Source organism: Bubalus bubalis, chromosome 3, assembly GCF_019923935.1.
Source record: "Bubalus bubalis isolate 160015118507 breed Murrah chromosome 3, NDDB_SH_1, whole genome shotgun sequence".
NCBI lineage: Eukaryota > Metazoa > Chordata > Mammalia > Artiodactyla > Bovidae > Bubalus > Bubalus bubalis.
In genome coordinates this window covers 25,005,206-25,024,543 of record NC_059159.1, presented here as the reverse complement: position 1 = coordinate 25,024,543, position 19,338 = coordinate 25,005,206, and the positions used below count along the sequence as shown (strand labels likewise).

The following is a 19,338-nucleotide window of genomic DNA, read 5'->3' as shown; positions in this document are numbered from 1 at the left end:
TCCTAGGAATCTGTGTTAATGAAAGTAAAGAACATGAAGTATATATTTTTGTTTGTTTGTTTTAGTTGCTAAGTTGTGTTCAACTCTATGGACTGTATAGCTCATCAGGCTCCAGAATACTGGAGTGGGTTGCCATTTCCTTCTCCAGGAGATCTTCCTGACTCAGGGATCAAACCTGCTTCTCCTGCATTGGCAGGTGGAGTCTGAATCACCTGGGAAGCCCGAAGTATAGGTACCAGGATGCATAGTAAGTGCCCATGAGTTGGGAGAAGTCAGGCGATGATATCTTGTGGAATCATCCATCTTATGGAATATTTTGTAACCGTTAAAAAGCGTGAGGTGGATCTTTATATATTGGCTTAGGAAGTGTTGATAAAGTATTTTTGAGACTAAAAAGCAAGATGCACAACAGTATAAATAACATACCATTTTTGTTTGAAAACAACCCCCCCCAAAAAAATACCCCATATTTGATATATATTTGTGTAAGCCTAAGAAGGAGTAAGAAAGAATACACACCAAGCTCCCAAATTGGTTCTCTAGGGAGGGGAAAGAGAAGGTTGGGAAGAGAGAGGTTATTACTTTTATTTCATACATGTTCATGTTGTTTGAACCATGGCAATGACCATGCATTACTTTTGTAATCAGGATAAAACAACCAGTAAGACTATTTAAAAGGAAAAGGAACAAAGGACAAATAGAAGCTTGGAGAGGTCAGAGTTCCAAAGGACCATGAACCAGTATTGTGATTATGCTTTTTTGTTTTTAGTACTAGAGATGTGTGGAAGGTGGGGATTTCCCCCCCCCCCCCTTTTTTAATGCTTTCTTGGATTTGGGGCAAATATTAAAGCAGTGAGAGATTTCTAGAGTAACTCAGGAACTATCTTCCTCAGATTCTGTCAGGTTCTCATATAGAAATAGTAACTAGTCTATTTCAGCAAATAAGTACCTTATAGATAAGTAAAGTGAAGGACATTTACTGCCTTATTGAAAGAGGAAGAAATATTCAGGTCTATTTTCAAATAATCAGGCTTCAGGAGTAGAAGTTATCATTTTGTTTTTGCGCTGTGATAACCACACTGAAAACAAAAACAATGGCGTGCTGACAGTTTGCATAGTCTTTGTTTCACAGATACACGCGTAATCAGTTTCTTCCTTGTCTTTCTAGTATCACTTTTGAAGTCAGCAGCACAAAAGGCAGGTGTAAAGGAAACAGAATAAATATTTCTTTAGTTCATAATTTGTCCTGTGTGATGGAATGGAGCTTACTGAGTTTAATAGGTAATAAGTATCTACAAGGTACCTAAATCCTGCTCAAACATGGATTAGAGCCAAAATAACATCCACAATTCAGCTGCATTTAGTAGCAATTGTTGCATTCATGCTGATTTTGACATGCCTATAGTTACTTGTTTTAAACTTCCTTGGAAAGAAGTCATTAATCATTTCATTCCAGGTTGTTCTCCAGTTTTGTATTGGTCGATGTAGCCAACCATAAAATCTTTTTCAATATAGTAAAATTCCAACTCTGTGGAACTCGCAGGAGTGAGTTGTGCTGGATAGCTGAAGATATTCTCTTTAAGCATTATTTTTATTATAAACATTGGTGATCAAATTTTTTCTCAGATTCTATAGAAACTTCTCACACTTCCTCAGCCACACAGTCTGCATTCAAGAGGACCTCCTCTGAACACTTTAACTCTGAGTTGTTACAGTGAATATCAATTATCATACTTTATAGAGATATATTAAGTTATTTAGAGATTTTTTTTTTGCCATAATTGCCACTGGACTGCTTTGTGAATGTCTGTGTCTGTTTTATATTTTAATTTTTGTCACTGTTTCCTACAGTTAGACCAGGCCTATCACTTTGTACTGTTCTCAGTGTATCTGTATCCCCAATGCTCTAGAAACATTAGATAATTAAGTTCATTGAAATTAAGATATGTGTAAAAGAAAATACGAAGGTCTCTCTTGATGAACATGGTACCCAAACTTTAGGTCTGCACTTTGCGACTTATACATTGGCTGCTCACAGTCTTATTTGCTTAATTTCTTAATACTGGGTTGTCTTCTGGATAAATGGCGGTACTGTTTGGCTAAATTCTGAAACGTATGTGACCATACTTCTATTTTGTTCTTTTTTTTTAACTAATTTTTTTTTTTTTTTTGGCTGTGTGAGCCCTTCATTTGTGATGCTCAGGCTCTCTAGCTGTAGGGCACAGGCTTAGTTGTCCTGCTGCACATGAGATCTTAGTTCCCTAGCCGCGGATTGAACCCACATCCCCTGTATTGGAAGGCAGATTCTTAACCCCTGGACCACCAGAGAAGTCCCGTATTTCTTTTTTATGCTGAATTTTTTGGTTGTAAAAATAGTACTGCTCATGTAGAAGATCGGAGAAGGCAATGGCACCCTACTCCAGTACTCTTGCCTGGAAAATCCCACGGATGGAGGAGCCTGGTAGGCTGCAGTCCATGGGGTCGCTGAGGGTCGGACACAACTGAGCGACTTCCCTTTCACTTTTCACTTTGATGCATTGGAGAAGGAAATGGCAACCCACTCCAGTGTTCTTGCCTGGAGAATCCCAGGGATGGGGGAGCCTGGTGGGCTGCCGTCTATGGGATCGCACAGAGTCAGACGCTCCTGAAGCGACTTAGCAGCAGCAGCAGCAGCATGTAGAAGATTTAGAAAACAGTCACCGATAGTCAACAACTGTTAAATTTCCATGCATATTTTTCAGTTTTTATTATTTGTACAGACTGTACTTTTTTATATGAAAAGATGTTTTATTATTATTTTACTATATAACATATTAGTGAATACATCCAATTGTATCTTCTCAAAAGGCAAATGAGATCCAGGGTAACATTCCTCTTTGATTCCTAAAAACATCAATATCATCTGTCTTTTGGAGGATTCAGTTTCCTACGACGTCTGTGATACTGTCCACGAGGATACCAACGGTGCTTAGTAGTAAAGAACATTTTACTGAGTTGTTCTATCATGTGTCCTTGCTCTAAGTGTTCACTTTTTTCTTCTAATCTGGTTTTCAGTACTAGATCATGTGTTTCTTCATTGTTACGGACTCTGGATCTGGCTGAGGGATAGGCAATTATAGTCATCTGGGCTGCTGCTCACCGTGAACCCGCCATCTTTTGTACAGACTTTAAAAGTTGGGACATATTGTGTGTATAGTTTTGTATACTGATTTTTCCACTTACTGTTTTTCACTTGCTGTGGTCACCTGAGCATCTTCTTAGATCACTCAGGTTCTTTTGTTTATTTTTCCTTTTGAATGATTTTAAAGTTATACATCCTGGTTTTATTCCACTGATAGTTTTACGCTTATAGCTAAAAAAACAAACAAAATGAACCATGTCCCTTTGATTAGCAATGTTAAGAATGAAACAGTATCTTCTACTCTTTCCTCCAATGTGAAATTTGACATGGCTTATATAATCTGAGATTTTAGATTCAGAATTATTAACGTTTTTATTGTGTATATTACATTATAAGAATTCTTTTGATATTTGCATAATATTTAAAACCATAACTATAATGATATTTTGGATAGTTTATATTTAATGAAATTCAATGATATTTTTGTTTAACTTGTTTATTGCATACTTTTTGTACCATGACTTTTTCATTCTTGAGCTCTTTATCTCTTAGATATTTAGACTTTGCTGGAAGGGTAACCATGGCCACATGTAGCTATTTAAATTATCTAAAATTAAATAAAACCAAAGCAAATCTGTTCCTCAATTATGCTAGCTACATTTCAGCTACTCAGTAGCCACAGAGGCTGCTGTATTGGATAGTACAGAAAGCCCTAGTAGATGACGATTGAGACTGTGATGCTGAGTGGATTTTTCAGGAAGGGGACTTTGATACTACACTTGCTGAGTGCCTCTGAGTTTGAGTATGTGTCTATCTAGTTTCATATAAACTTAGCTGTGGGAATGAGGTTCTAGGATCCATTCCTTTCCCTTCTCTCAACTTAACCTCTCAAAGTTTTACCCGTATCTCCTAGTCTTCAATTTTGTGGAGGAGAAATCTGATGCCAGCCTGATGTATTTATTTTATAACCCATCCCTCCTACTGCCTGCCTGCATGTTTATAGGATATTTTTCTTTGCTCTCAAAAATGTCACTGGATAATTTCAGAGTTAGACTTTTTGATTATCTTTGCCTGGTATGTAGTGAACCCTTTTGATCTATAGTCTTAAGGTCTTTAACATGAGAAAGTTTTTTCTATTGTCAATGCTTTTATTCTGTTACACTAGGGTTTATATTGTAAATATATTGGGCCCCGATTTATTCTCTGTGTTTCATCTCTTTTATTGTCTCATCTGTCACTGATTTGATTGTGGTTTTAAATTCAGCATTTATTTATTTAAAAAAATTTCCATGTGTTCTTTCCACACCATTCATTGTTTTGTTTTCATTACATCTGTAAATCTGGCTTGTAGACATTATGACATTTTGGATGTTGTTGGAAATATGAATAGAAAATTTTTAAACATTTCTGTTCTTTAATAATAAGGCTACTTCAGAGGGAGACATTTTATGTAGTTCTTCAAGATATTTTTCTTTTTGAAGGTTAATATTTTCTCATAGATCCTGTATATTTTCTTTGTGGTAAGTTTTGTTGTTTGGTTCAGTTTCTCAGTCATGTCTGACTCTGTGCGACCCCATGGACTGCAGCATGCCAGGCTTTCCTGTCCTTCACCATCTCCTGGAGTTTGCTCAGACTCATGCCCATTGAATTGGTGATGCCATTCAACCATCTTGTCCTCTTGCCTTCGCTCTTTCCTAGCATCAGGGTCTTTTCCAGTGAGCTGTTCTGATCAGGTGGCCAAAGGATTGGAGCTTCAGCTTCAGCATCAGTCCTTCCAATAAATATTCAGGGTTGATTTCCTTTTAGGATTGACTGGTTTGATCTCCTTGCTGACCAAGGGACTCTCAAGAGTCTTCTCCAGCACCACAGTCAGAAAGCATCTATTCAATGCTCACCATCTGAGCCATCAGGGAAGCCCATGCCAATTCTTCAGTTCAGTTCAGTTCAGTTCCTCAGTCATGTCTGACTCTTTGTGACCCCATGAATCGCAGCACGCCAGGCCTCCCTGTCCATCACCAACTCCTGGAGTTCACTCAGACTCACATCCATCGAGTCAGTGATGCCATCCAGCCATCTCATCCTCTGTCATCCCCTTCTCCTCCTGCCCCCAATCCCTCCCAGCATCAGAGTCTTTTCCAATGAGTCAACTCTTCGCATGAGGTGGCCAAAGTACTGGAGTTTCAGCTTTAGCATCATTCCTTCCAAAGAAATCCCAGGACTGATCTCCTTCAGAATGGACTGGTTGGATGTCCTTGCAGTCCAAGGGACTCTCAAGAATCTTCTCTAACACCACAGTTCAAAAGCATCAATTCTTCAGTGCTCAGCCTTCTTCACAGTCCAACTCTCGCATCCATACGTGACCACCGGAAAAACCATAGCCTTGACTAGACAGACCTTTGTTGGCAAAGTAATGTCTCTGCTTTTGAATATGCTGTCTAGGTTGGTCATAACTTTTCTTCCAAGGAGTAAGCGTCTTTTAATTTCATGCCAACTCTTAGTTGTATGCAAACTCTTAGTTGCAGCCTGTGGGATCTAGTTCCCTGATTAGGGATCGAATCCAGGCCCCCTGCATTGGGAGCACAGTCTTAGCCACTGGACCACCAGAGAAGTTCCTATCTCATTGAATTTATGAGAAATAAAGGTCTAAATATTTGAAAAGAAGTTAGAGTAATATCTAGAATGTATTATACACCATATGTTTGGTAAATAAAATTTAAAGTTTTTTTCTTTGAGGAAGTCCTGTTGATCTCTCTTCCTGCAACTGCTTCACCACAGGAAAACTTATAGGCCTTTTGCTTGGGTCAGTGGGTCATCCTTGCTCCTCCAAATTAGAGGAGGTTTGTAGGGGTTCTTTCAGGATGTTCTTCATTTCCTTCCTTAGATCAGAACTTTTTGGAGGAAGGAAAGAGGAAGTTAGCTTCCTTGCTAACTTAAGAAACACATGTGTTCCTTACCTTGTTATATAGAATGCTTTGTATGCATGTGTATTTCTGTAAATTGTATTTTTGCATTATTTCTCAGTTGAAAAAAAAGGTTCAATCTTTCCCTTCTCCCTTTCTGTTTTAATAAACAGAATTTTTTTAATTGGTAGAAATATTTTAGTTTCATTACGGGTATGTCCTAGATGTTAGCTGGGCTGCCCAGGCCTTTTGAACTCTGTGCTGTGTGTGTTTAGTCGCTCAGTCGTATCCAAGTCTTGCGACCCCATAGACTGAGGCCTGCCAGGCTCCTCTGCCCGTGGTATTCTCCAAGCAAGAATACTGGAGTGGGTTTTCATTTCCGTCTCCAGGACATCTTCCCGACCCAGGGATTGAATGCAGGTCTCCTGCATAGAAGTCAGACTCTTTACCGACTGAGCTACGAGGGAGTTCAGAACTCTAGGCAAGATCTATTCCTCATTGTAGGAGCCCAAATATCTCCTCAAAATCTGAAGAATTCTCAAGGGGTGTGCATTCTCAAGGCTACCTTTCCTTCCAGGTTCCCCTGCTTCCATGGTTCCCAAATGGGGTGGTTTTGTCCCTCGGGGCATTGGCAACACTTGGAGACGTTTTTGTTGTTGTTGTCACAACTAGGGAAGGTGCTATTGGTACCTAATGGGTAGAGGCCAGTGATGCTGTTCAACTTCCTACAATGCATTGGACAGCCCTACAGCAAAGAATTATCAAGCCCCAAATGTCAGTAGGGCCAGGGTTGAGAAACTATGGCCGTGACATATATCCTTGTCTTCAATTTCCACAAAGGCCTGTCCACATGAAGTCCCTGTGAGTGTCGAAAACATCACTGCAGAGTCAGGGGGTACAGGGAGAGGGAGGAAGGGTTTCCATGGCAGTTATGCAAAAGATTTCATATTGAATATTAGGCATTCCTGTTCCTAAACTCCCTTTTGCCAATCCAGTCATGAGACAGTGCCCTCTGGCCTTTCACCTGATGTAGTTCTCAGCCTTACGCTTTCTCACTGGCACTTTCTCCCTGTATCCTGTCTGGAGCAAAATAAACAAAAAAAAGCTTTTTTTCTCTTGCCACACAGAAAGGTGGTTTCACTGTCTGTTTCTTGGTTTAGGCTCCCACCAACACCCACACACAGAAAGAAACAGGTTACTTTGCCAAACAATGGTGATTCTCTTCCTAAGAGGAATTCTAGTGCTATTAAGAGAATAACGTTTTTACCTCATTATATAAGTGTAATACTTAAACAATTTTTAATCACTTTAAATATAGGAAAAATAAGATAAATTTCAAGTTCTACCATCATCAGAGAATCTTAACATATTGACATAACTATAATAGATCTAATTTTTCACATTATGAACCATTCCACTGTACAGAAATCCTATAATTTCTGCTACATTTATTCATATTTATTTCCCCTGTGTTTCCAAGTTCAGTGCTTGCTTTTTCTGGTTTACCAGTGCTGCATTATAGGTTAGGTGATTATAACAGATGGCTTTTCAGGTTTGGAGTCTTTGAGTTCCACTGTTTAATTTTACTATCCAGTTTTTACATGGAAGATAGGACAGATGTAGGCGTAGAAACAGAGTGGTCTTAGTATCCAGAGAGCAAGCTTTCCTGAAAGCTTATGGCTTTGATAAAATTATTTACAAATTACTTAAATTTAATCTAGGATCTCCGTCTAACATTGTTGATATTCTAATATTAGTATGTTATGGGGGAAATAAAATTTTTATTCACATAATAGGAGCTTTACTAAGATGTATCCAATGGCACATATTTATACATACTTACACCAATGTGACAGTTAAGTTGGAATTAAGGTACTGTATATTATAAATCAAATATGAGAAGTGTCCTGGGTACTTAGAAAGTTATAGACAATCTCTCTTTACTGCATTGTAATAAATCTCCTTAAAATCACCCTCCCTTTAAAATAAATTTTCCTTTTTGATAGCACTTTGTGTGAGCCTCTTCATCCATTGATTCCTGCCTCTTCTTTTCTTCCTTCCCAGTACTTTATTAAGGTGTGATTAATGTATATAAAATGCACTAGCGTTAAGTGCTACAACTGGATGACTTTCATATATGTATACACCTGTGTGACTACAACTCACATCAAGACATAAACACTTCCATCTCCCAATAAAGTTCCTTTCCAGTTCTGGAATTTCATAAATCAGTATGATCTCTTTTGTGTCTGTCCTCAATATAATGTTTTTGAGATTCATACATGTTGTTCTGTGTATCATTTATCTATCCTTTTGCTAAGTAGTAATCCATTGTGTGAGTATTCCAGTGTTTGCTTATTCATTTTTCTTCTGATGAACAATTGAATTGTTCAGTTTTGGGTTACTATGATTATAGCTGCTATGAGAATTCTTGTATAACTTTTTTTGTAACATAAACACTCATTTCTCCTGAATAAAGATCTAGGAGTGGAATTACTGGGTCTTTTGGTATGCTGCTGCTGCTAAGTTGCTTCAGTCGTGTCTGACTCTGTGCCACCCCATAGACGGCAGCCCACCAGGCTCCCCCGTCCCTGGGATTCTCCAGGCAAGAACACTGGAGTGGGTTACCATTTCCTTCTCCAGTTTTACGGTATAAATACATTTAATTTTATTGGAAACCAGTTTCCCAAAGTGATCATAACCTCTTTTACACTCCTACCAACAGTATATGAGAATTACAGTTACTCCATTTCCTCACAAACTCTTGATGTTGTATTCTTTATTTTTAGGTATTCTGGTAGGTGTTATGGTCCATATATTTTTTAATTACAAAAATAACTTATGAATACATTTTTACTGTAGAATATTTGTACAACATAGAAGAATATAGATTACTTGACCTAGCCACAGCAATCAGAAAAGAAAAAGAAAAAATAGGTGTCCAAATTGGAAGGGAAGAGGCAAAATTGTCATTATATGCATATGAGATGATATTATATATAGAAGATCCTAAAGACTCCACACTAAAACTATTGGAATAGTAAGTGAATTCAGCAAGGTTGCAGGTTACAAGATTAATATACAGAAATCTTTTGCACTTCTTTATACTAACAATGAACTATGAGAAAGTGAAGAACAATCCCATTTAATACTGTGTCCAGGGACTTCCCTGGTGGTGCAGTGGATAGAAATCTGCCTGCCAGTGCAGAGGACACGAGTTCAATCCCTGGTTCAGGAAGATTCCACATGAGCACCTAAGCGCGTGCACTGTAACTTCTGAGCCCACACCCTAGAGTCTGTGAGCCACAACTACTAAAGCCCATGCGCTCCAGGGCCCGTGAGCTGCGAGTACTGAGCCTGCGTGCTCTAACTACTGGGGCCTCTGTGTCCTAGAGCCGCCACTGCAGCTGCTGAGCCTGCGTGCTGCAGCCACTGAGGCCCGCGTACCTGGAGCCTGTGCTCTACACTGGAGAGGCCACCACAGTGAGAAGCAACTAGGGAAAGCCCATGCACAGCAATGCAGACCCGGTGCAGCCAAAAACATTTTTTAATGAATTTAAAAAATTGTGTATAAAAAATACCTAATAAACCTAATCAAGGAGGTGAAAGACCTATGTGCTAAGAACTATACAACATGGGTAAAGGAAATTGAAAATGATTCAAAGAAATGGAAAGACATCCCATGACCTTTGATTGGAAGAATTAGTATTGTTAAAATGGCCGTGCTACCCAAAGCAACATACAGATTCAGTGCAATCCCTATCAAATTATCCATGACATTTTTCACACAATTAGAACAAATAATCCAAATGTATATGGAATCATAAAAGACCCAGAATTTCCAAAGCAATCCTGAGGAAAAAGAACAAAGCTGGAGGCATAAACCTTCCCAAACTTCAGACAATACTCAAAGCTACAGTAATTAAAACAGTGTGGTCTTGGCACAAAAACAGACATATAGATCAAGGGAACAGAATAGAGAGCCCAGAAATAAACACATACTACTTACAGTCAATTAATCTTTAACTAATGAGGCAAGAATATACATTGGAGAAAAGACAATCTCTTCAGCAAGTGGTGTTGGGAAAGCTGGCAGCCTCATGTAAATCAATAAAGTTAGAATACTCCCTCACATACACACATACACAAACTCAAAATGGCTTAAAGACTTAAATATAAGGCATGACATCATAGGACTCCTAGGAGAGAGTATAGGCAAAACATTTTCTGCAACTGCTGAGCCTGTGTGCTGCAACCACTGAAGCCTGCTACAATTCTGATATGAATTGCAGCAATATTTTCTTAGTTCAGTCTCCCAAAGCAATAGAAATAAAAGCAAAAACAAATGGGTCCTAATCAAACTTATAAGCATTTGCACAGCAAAGGAAACCATAAACAAAACAAAAAGACAGCCTACAGACTGGGAGAAAATATTTGCAAATTATGTGACCAACAAGGACTTAATTTCTAAACTATACAAACAGGTCATACAACTCAATGTCAAAAAAACAAACAACCCAATTGAAAAATGGGCAGAACTAAACAGGCATTTCTCCAAAGACATCCAGATGGCCAAGAGGCACATGAAATGATGCTCAATATTGCTAATTATTGTTGTTGTTGTTTAGTCTCTAAGCTGTGTCCAACTCTTTGCAACCCCATGGACTGTAGGCCACCAGGGTCCTCTGTCCATGGGATTTCCCAGGCAAGAATAAACTGGAGTGGGTTGCCATTTCCTTCTCCAGGGGATCTTCCCAATCCAGGGATCAAACCTGTGTTTCCTGCATTGGCAAGTGTATTCTTTACTGCTCAGCCACCAGGAAAGCCCGCTAATTATTTGAGAAATGCAAATCAAAACTACAGTGAGCTATCACCTCACACCAGTTAGAACGGCTATGGCTAAAAAGTCTACAATAAATACAGGAGAGAGCGTGGAAAAAAGGGGACCTTCCTGCATTGTAGGTGGGAATGTAAATTGGTGTGGTCACTGTGGGAAACAATATAGAGGCTCCTTAAGAAACTAAAAATAGAACTGCCATATGATCCAGCAATCCCACTCCGAGGCATATATCTAGACAAGACGAAAGCTCTGATTTGAGAAGATATACACAAGTTCCAGAAAAACATCTATTTCTGCTTTATTGACTATGCCAAAGCCTTTGACTGTGTGGATCACAATAAACTGTGGAAAATTCTGAAAGAGATGGGAATACCAGACCACCTGACCTGCCTCTTGAGAAATCTGTATGCAGGTCAGGAAGCAACAGTTAGAACTGGACATGGAACAACAGACTGGTTCCAAACAGGAAAAGGAGTGCATCAAGACTGTATATTGTCACCCTGGTTATTTAACTTATATGCAGAGTACATCATGAGAAACGCTGGGCTGGAAGAAGCACAAGCTGGAATCAAGATTGCCTGGAGAAATGTCAATAACCTCAGATATGCAGATGACACTACCTTTATGGCAGAAAGTGAAGAGGAACTCAAAAGCCTCTTGATGAAAGTGAAAGAGGAGAAAGTGAAAAAGTTGGTTTAAAGCTCAACATTCAGAAAATGAAGATCGTGGCATCTGGTCCCATCACTTCATGGCAAATAGATGGGGAAACAGTGGAAACAGTGTCAGACTTTATTTTTTTGGGCTCCAAAATCACTGCAGATGGTGACTGCAGCCATGAAATTAAAAGATGCTTACTCCTTGGAAGGAAAGTTATGACCAACCTAGATAGCATATTGAAAAGCAGAGACATTACTTTGCCAACAAAGGTCCCTCTAGTCAAGGCTATGGTTTTTCCAGTGGTCATGTATGGATGCGAGAGTTGGACTGTGAAGAAAGCTGAGTGCCAAAGAATTGATGCTTTTGAACTGTGGTGTTGGAGAAGACTCTTGAGAGTCCCTTGGACTGCAAGGAGATCCAACCAGTCCATTCTGAAGGAGATCAGCCCTGGGATTTCTTTGGAAGGAATGATGCTAAAGCTGAAACTCCAGTACTTTGGCCACCTCATGCGAGGAGTTGACTCATTGGAAAAGACTCTGATGCTGGGAGGGATTGGGGGCAGGAGGATAAGGGGATGACAGAGGATGAGATGGCTGGATGGCATCACCGACTTGATGGACGTGAGTTTGAGTGAACTCCGGGAGATGGTGATGGACAGGGAGGCCTGGCGTGCTGCAATTCATGGGGTCGCAAAGAGTCGGACACGACTGAGCAACTGAACTGAACTGATGCAACCCAGTGTTCATAGCAGCACAATTTATAATAGCCAAGAGATAGAAGCAACTAAAGTGTCCACTGACAGTTGAATGGATAAAGAAGATGTGATATGTATATATATCACATTACTCAGCCATAAAAATAATGAAATAGGGACTTCCCTGGTGGTCCAGTGGCTAAGACTCTGAGCTCCCAATGCAGGGGACCCAAATTCAATCCCTGGTCGGGGAACAAGATCTCACATGCTGCAACTAAGACCTGGTGCAGTCAAATAAATAAATATTTTAAAAATAATAAAATATTGCCATTTGCAGCAACATGAATGGACTTAGAGATTATTGTACTAAGTTAAGTAAGTCAGAGAAAGACAACTATTATATGATAACACTTATGCATGAAATCTAAAAAATAATACAAATGGACTTACTTACAACAGAAACAGACTCACAAACAAACTTACCGTTACCAAAGGAGAAGGCAGGGAGGGCTAAATTAGGAGTATGGGGTTAGCAGATATGCACCACTATATATGAAATAGCTAAACAACAAAGATTTACTCTGTAGCACAGGGAACTATATTCAATATCTTGCAGTAACCTATATTGGAAAAGAATCTGTAAAAGAGAATATATATGTGTATCTGAATTACTTTGCTATATACTTGAAGCTAACACAATACTGTAAATCAACTATAGTTCAATGAAAAACAGAAAAAAAGAAATTGGTTTTTTAACATCACACCATTGTAAGCTTTTCCATATAAATCCATGTATATATTCATATATATATTCATTTTAAACTATTGTACAGTGTTTCAAATTTAATTATTCCCCTATTAAAGGATGTTTAGATTGTTTACAATTTTTTTAATATTTCCGCAGTGCTGTAGAGAACATATCTGCATCTTTGTCTAAATATGCAAATATTTCTGTAGGATAGATTCAGTGAGGATTGCAGAAGTGTTAATTCAGATTTGCAGACTGGTCAGTAGTTAAAACTTAATCTATAGTACTATCTGTGTTTTAGTTTCCAGTTTTTTTTTTCTCTATGCTATATGTGTATAGTTATTGTCATTTTTTTCACCTTCAGAAGGTAGGGGAATTAAAAATATAAACACCACACATTTCTTGGGTCATGGGGCAGAAACAATCAGCAGGTGAAGCAAACCACAGGAGAACATGTTGACAGTTTCTCTATTGTATGCTGACAACTTCCTGCAAGCCAAAACAAAGCTGGTCGGTATGATTTTAGCCTTGCCAACAAGTTTTACCTCTTAACAAAAAGCAAAATATATGCCTTAAAGGATTACAATTGATTGCCAGATGAAAAATTTAATGCAAGGTTTAAAACAAGTTCTAAGTACAGTAAAAGTCATTTCCTCCCCCCTCACTATGATACTTTTATTTAATTGGTGTGAAAATAAGCAAGACGAGATTCTATGAAGGCTTCCATCGTGTGTGCATACATGCTCAGTCATGTCTGACTCTCTCTGACCCCATGGATTGTAGCCAGCCAGGCTCCTCTGTCCATGGGATTATCCTGGCAAGAATACTGGAGTGGGTTGCCACTTCCTCCTCCAGGGGATCTTCCTCACCCAGGGATCTAACCCATGTCTCCTGTGGCTCATGCATTGATAGGCAGATTCTTTACCACTGAGCCACTTGGGAAGCCCTCCATCATTAGAGTAGGAAAATTAAACACTGAAGTTTCAGAAGTTTGATTTTACTGAGATATTTAAGTTACTGCAGAAATACTAATGATCCGATACCTTCAGTATATTTGTGACAAGGAATCAGAAATGATTATTTTTTGTTTGTTTCTATCAGAAGCTGTCAATGAGACTTTGTAGAAGTTGGATCAGTAACCAGGGTGCTTCTGTAAAATAGCAATATGTTACTAAAGGGAAAGTTGTGACACTTAATTAAATAGAATGCCCAAATATCTGGAATGAAATGTGGTCTTCTGTTATTTCCAAGGTGGAGATTGTTTTGATTTGCAGGCATGATTTGTTTGGCATGGCCAAGTGCGTGGCCATAGTCTGTTACTGGAAAGGCTGTCTTACTGTTAGCAACTCACTCAGGGAAGTCCTGAGGATGATGCAGATCTGTACTCCCTGCCTATGGGACATCAGTTCAAACAAAGGACTCCTGGGATGGGTCCTTGAGAGGAGTCCCTCCTCTCCTTGATCCCCTTTCTCTTCTCCACAATCCCAACAACATTTTCTATATGCCTCCTTTCCAAATAAGTTCCCATCTTCATCCTCAATGGCACCCCACTCCAGTAACTTTGCCTAGAAAATCCCATGGATGGAGGAGCCTGGTAGGCTGCAGTCCATGGGGTCGCTAAGAGTCGGGCACGACTGAGCGACTTCACTTTCACTTTTCACTTTCATGCATTGGAGAAGGAAATGGCAACCCACTCCAGTGTTCTTGCCTGGAGAATCCCAGGGACGGGAGAGCCTGGTGGGCTGCCGTCTATGGGGTTGCACAGAGTCGGACACGACTGAAGTGACTTAGCAGCAGCAGCTTCATCCTCAAAGGGTCACATGTCATCTTTAAGGCTTTAACTCCTTCAAAGTGTTCAGAGTTAACTATCTATAATATAAATTAAGCATTTTAATTAGAAAAGATGTAGGTATCCTTGAAAATTAAAAGGAGTCTGAAGTAGCATCCTGCCCCTAGATTTTGTTGGTTTTTTTTAAAATAGTGAGTAGATTGTTTTCTAACATTTACTTAGGTGTTTTCTTTATTAATACCTTTTTTCCCCACGTGGGAAAAAGAACCGTGTTCTCTAAGTTGATTCCCAGGCCATCCCATTTTTAAACACTATTTTATGGATCATAAAATTATGTATTTCTCTAATAAGACTGTTCAGGGCATTAGTGCTAATGCCGGACAAGAAAGGACAATGGTTCTCATAGGTTAGGATTAGAAGCTATGTATAATTTTTTATTATATATTTTGGAAATTGATCTCAAAAACTTAACATGTTCACCCAGTAAAGGTTGTTTATTCAAATTTTATTTTATTTTTTTTAATTAATTTATTTTAATTGGAGGCTAATTACTTTACAATATTGTAGTGGTTTTTGCCAAACATCGACATGAATCAGCCATGGGTGCACATGTGTTCCCCTTCCTGAACCCCCCTCCCACCTCCCTCCCCATCCTATCCCCCAGGGTCATCCCAGTGCACCAGCCCTGAGCACCCTGTCTCATGCATCGAACCTGGACTGGCGATCCTCTTCACATATGATAATATACATGTTTCAACACTACCCTCTCAAATCATCCCACCCTCACCTTCTCTCACAGAGTCCAAAAGACTGTTCTTTACATCTGTGTCTCTTTTGCTGTCTCGCATATAGGGTCATCATTACCATCTTTCTAAATTCCATATATATGCATTAGTATACTGTATGGGAGTTTTTCTTTCTGACTTACTTCACTCTGTATAATAGGCTCCAGTTTCATCCACCTCATTAGAACTGATTCAAATGCATTCTTTTTAAAAATATGGAACGCTTCACAAATTTGTGTGTCATCCTTGCACAGGGGCCATACTAATCTTCTCTGTATCTTTCCAATTTTAGTATATGTGCTGCTGAAGCGAGCACTGTTTATTGAAATTTTAAACTTAATTGTATGTCATGTATTTAAAAAAAACAAAACCCTTTTGTATTTTACCTAGAGGAGAATTGTTGTTATTTAATCGCTAAGTCGTGTCTGGCTCTTTTGTGACCCCATGGACTGTAACCCAGCAGGCTCCTCTGTCCATGGGATTTCCCAAGCAAGAATACTGGCGTAGGGTTGTCATTTCCTTCTCCAGGGGTGTCTTCCAGATGCGGGGATTGAACCTGTGTCTCCTCCATTGGCAGGCGGATTCTTTACCACTGAGCCACCAGGGAAGCTCCCTAGAGGAGAATTCTGTAAGCATATTTTTATGGGGAATGATCGTCCAATTTGAGACTCCAGAAACCCTTTCAGTCCTGAAGCCTGGGCCATTCCCCCTTCTGTTGGCTTCCTCTTTGTTAGTGGGAGCACTCCTTTAATCCCCTGTTCCCTATCTCCAAGCTCTGATGGTGGCATTGTGACTGGGGAATGACTCCAATGGTCAGGACTGGGAAGGGTATGAGGAGCTGGGTGAGAGCTAGGTTGGAGTTCCCAGGATTAAGGAAGAGCCTATTTAATAAGCCAGAATGAGAAAGGGAATGGGCTTCACCTAGAAAGGAGGTGAGAGCCAGTGAAAGGACCCAGAGAGAAAGGAGAACAGAATTTCCTCTCATCTCCTACTCTTTCTCTCCTGTCTCTACCTCTGACCTCCTCTCCCATTGAGAATGTGGCTACCAACAGGCTTGGAGGTGCTATGATAAGACAGGAGGCTGGGGGTGGGGTAAGGAGAGATGATTGAAGTCAGCAGAAAGTTATTGAAGTAAAATGACTGTCAAAGCAGCAGCAGTGAGAAAACAGATATTTCTGTGATTGTGCCCAGCCAGCCAGGACAACTATTCACGTTTAAAGAATATTTGCAAGTACTTGGGTTTTTTGTTTTGTTTTGTTTTGTTTTGAATTAATGAGAGGGCTGAAATACTGCCCAGCATTAAATTTAATAGAATTAGTTTTGAGTCATTTCACCCTGTGCCAACAAAAATCTCAAATATTTTCTTGGGTGTAATGCAAGTATAGACAGAAATTTATGGTATCCTTCTTTTCAGAAATGTGAGTTCTGCTTTAGTAGTTCAAATACTTTAGCAAAATATCCCCTCTAGGAACACTTTGATTGGTTTTTGGTTGGTGGAGTTGTTTTCAGCAGCATTTGGTCATTCATCCTGCCTTCAAATTAGAAGGCTGATTGAAGTGAACTTTTGAATTTTAGAAACAATATATCAAAAAAATTTTTTCTAACTATTAAAGAACACCAACTTAAATATTTTGTTCTTTCTGTGTGTTAGGAGCAGTAATACTTAGAAAATAGATGGCGGCAACCTTTATTTTTTAGTAGTTTGAAAAATGTGACCCTTAAGATGTCATTCTCCTTCAAGTAAACAAAATATCCCCTTGTAAAATGGACAAGGTGAGAGGCTTGGGAGACTTTCACTAGTCTACAGAACCTAGAGATCTTGGGTGCATCCTGTCAAGTCAGAATCTTTTCAGCTGGCCTTAGACCCTGCAGTGGTTTCTTCCAGGGATCTGATGATTATATCGTGTCTACAAGTCTCTACATACCCGCCCTTCCCTTGTCCTTCAGTTTTCATTTCCTATTTTCCTTTCCTACTCTGGTTTGATGAAATAGATATTCATAAGCTGCCTGGAAGCTGAAGAAATCTATGTTTTAGGGAAGCTGTGAATTATAATAGGAAGATGCATGTTTGTCAGAGCTGTGTTTACCTTTTTAATATGGGACTTTAAATCATTATAGATTACTTTTAGTACAAAATACTGTATATTGCTACAAACTTGCCTTCCAGAATCACTGTTGCTCTTACCCCTAACCTTTGTGTTCTTGCTTCCAAGTTAGAATTCTTTCAGTTTTTCCAGCTGAACTAAGATCTGTCACCTTAGGACCTGTGCACACGGTGTTTCTATGCTTGTGCCATTCTTCTCCTCATTCTACCAGCTCCTCCCCACCCCAGCATACATACTCGACCTGCTGATCTCGGGGTTTCAGATGAAAGGTTACGTCTCTGGGAGATCTCCCTAACTTACTTCCCTCTAGACTAGGCGCATCTACTATGGGCCTGTGCCTCCCTCACTTTTCTTATTATAACTCGTATCACAGTTTATTCTAATTGTCTATTTAAGTCTTTATTCTTTGGTAGACTGTACACTTTTAGTTTGGATCTGTCTTGTTCACTTTTTCAGTATACAGCATATAATAAGTGCTCAATAAATATTTGTAGAAGAATAAAGGCATTTAGAAAAAAAAAAGTGACAATATTTAAGGTACATTTCTGATTTTGTCTTTTCTCCTTGGTGTGAGGACATTTATACCAGTGTGGTATTGCTCACTCATTAGTCAAAGGTATAGACCTTGTACCATCGGGTATTATGTGCAGTGAGTGATGTGATGTCAGAGGCACCTCTGGAATGTTGTTACTCAGTGGTGATTTTCACTCTGGGCTTTGTAGTTACAGATGCCTAAGGCATTCTGATTTTTTTTTTTTTTTTTTTTTTAGGCATTCTGATTTGATAAGACATTATATTTATATTAGAAGAGTTTTTATTTGCACGAGGCTGATTGCTTAACAGAAAACCCACCTAGAGAGAGTGGTGAACTTGGTTAAAATACAGGAGGTGGAAATCTCTTTCTTATTCAGTGGTGAGCAGTGCATTTCTGAGCAGCCTTACTGAGGCACCTTCAGGTCATAATCACTGTAAGTAACATCATCTTCTAAATTGAAAGGCAAATGTATTATATGTTGGTCTGCAGTTTTCTTTCCTTAGTATTTTTAAAGATATTTTCCTTAATATCTTTAAGTTTTGATATCAGGGTTATTCTGGCTTATCAAATGAATTGGGAAGTGTGTAAAATACTAGATGCATAATCCCTCCTATAGCTCTTGCTTTTAACTTATTTACGTTTTATTATAAATTTGTTCATCTAGTGAGTTGTGGGAGTATTTTTAGATCAGGTTAAAAAAAAAGATGAGACAGGTGGAAGAGGCTGTCTTTGTGCCATGTTATTCCTCTGAGTAGATGACACTTACAGATGAAGGAACAAGTACTTAAATAGACACACGGCCCTCTAAAATGTTTTGAAATGAAGCCTTCAAAAAAGTAATTTTAAAGTGAAACTTAACAAGTAAAGTCATAATAAAATATCAAAGTATCAAATATCCCCCAATGAGTTGGGGGATAATTATATCCTGTTGATTCCCTTTTAACAATTTTAGTATATACAAATACAGTTACATGGGATATTTTACTTATAAGAATTTAGTAAGGCAAGTAGAAGTTCAAAATAATATATACACACATACATATATATTTAACATCTATAGGCACAAAGTATACATTACAACCATCTATCTCCCATAGGATCTTTATTCCACAGAATCGTTATTCCACAGGACCTTTATTCTGCCTGGGTGTCCTCCTTTACTGT

The 19,338-nt window shown here is 38.9% G+C and overlaps 1 protein-coding gene and 1 non-coding gene across 2 annotated transcripts in view; one reads left to right on the top strand and one right to left on the bottom strand.

Annotated features, from left to right (window-relative positions):
- SKAP1 (src kinase associated phosphoprotein 1) overlaps positions 1-19,338 on the top strand; it is a 307,365-nt gene that overhangs the window by 2,651 nt on the left and 285,376 nt on the right. The gene's annotated exons all lie outside the window — the stretch shown is intronic.
- LOC112584042 lies at positions 15,744-15,850 on the bottom strand. Its single transcript, XR_003108401.1, has one exon. It is a non-coding gene; the product is annotated as a U6 spliceosomal RNA (small nuclear RNA).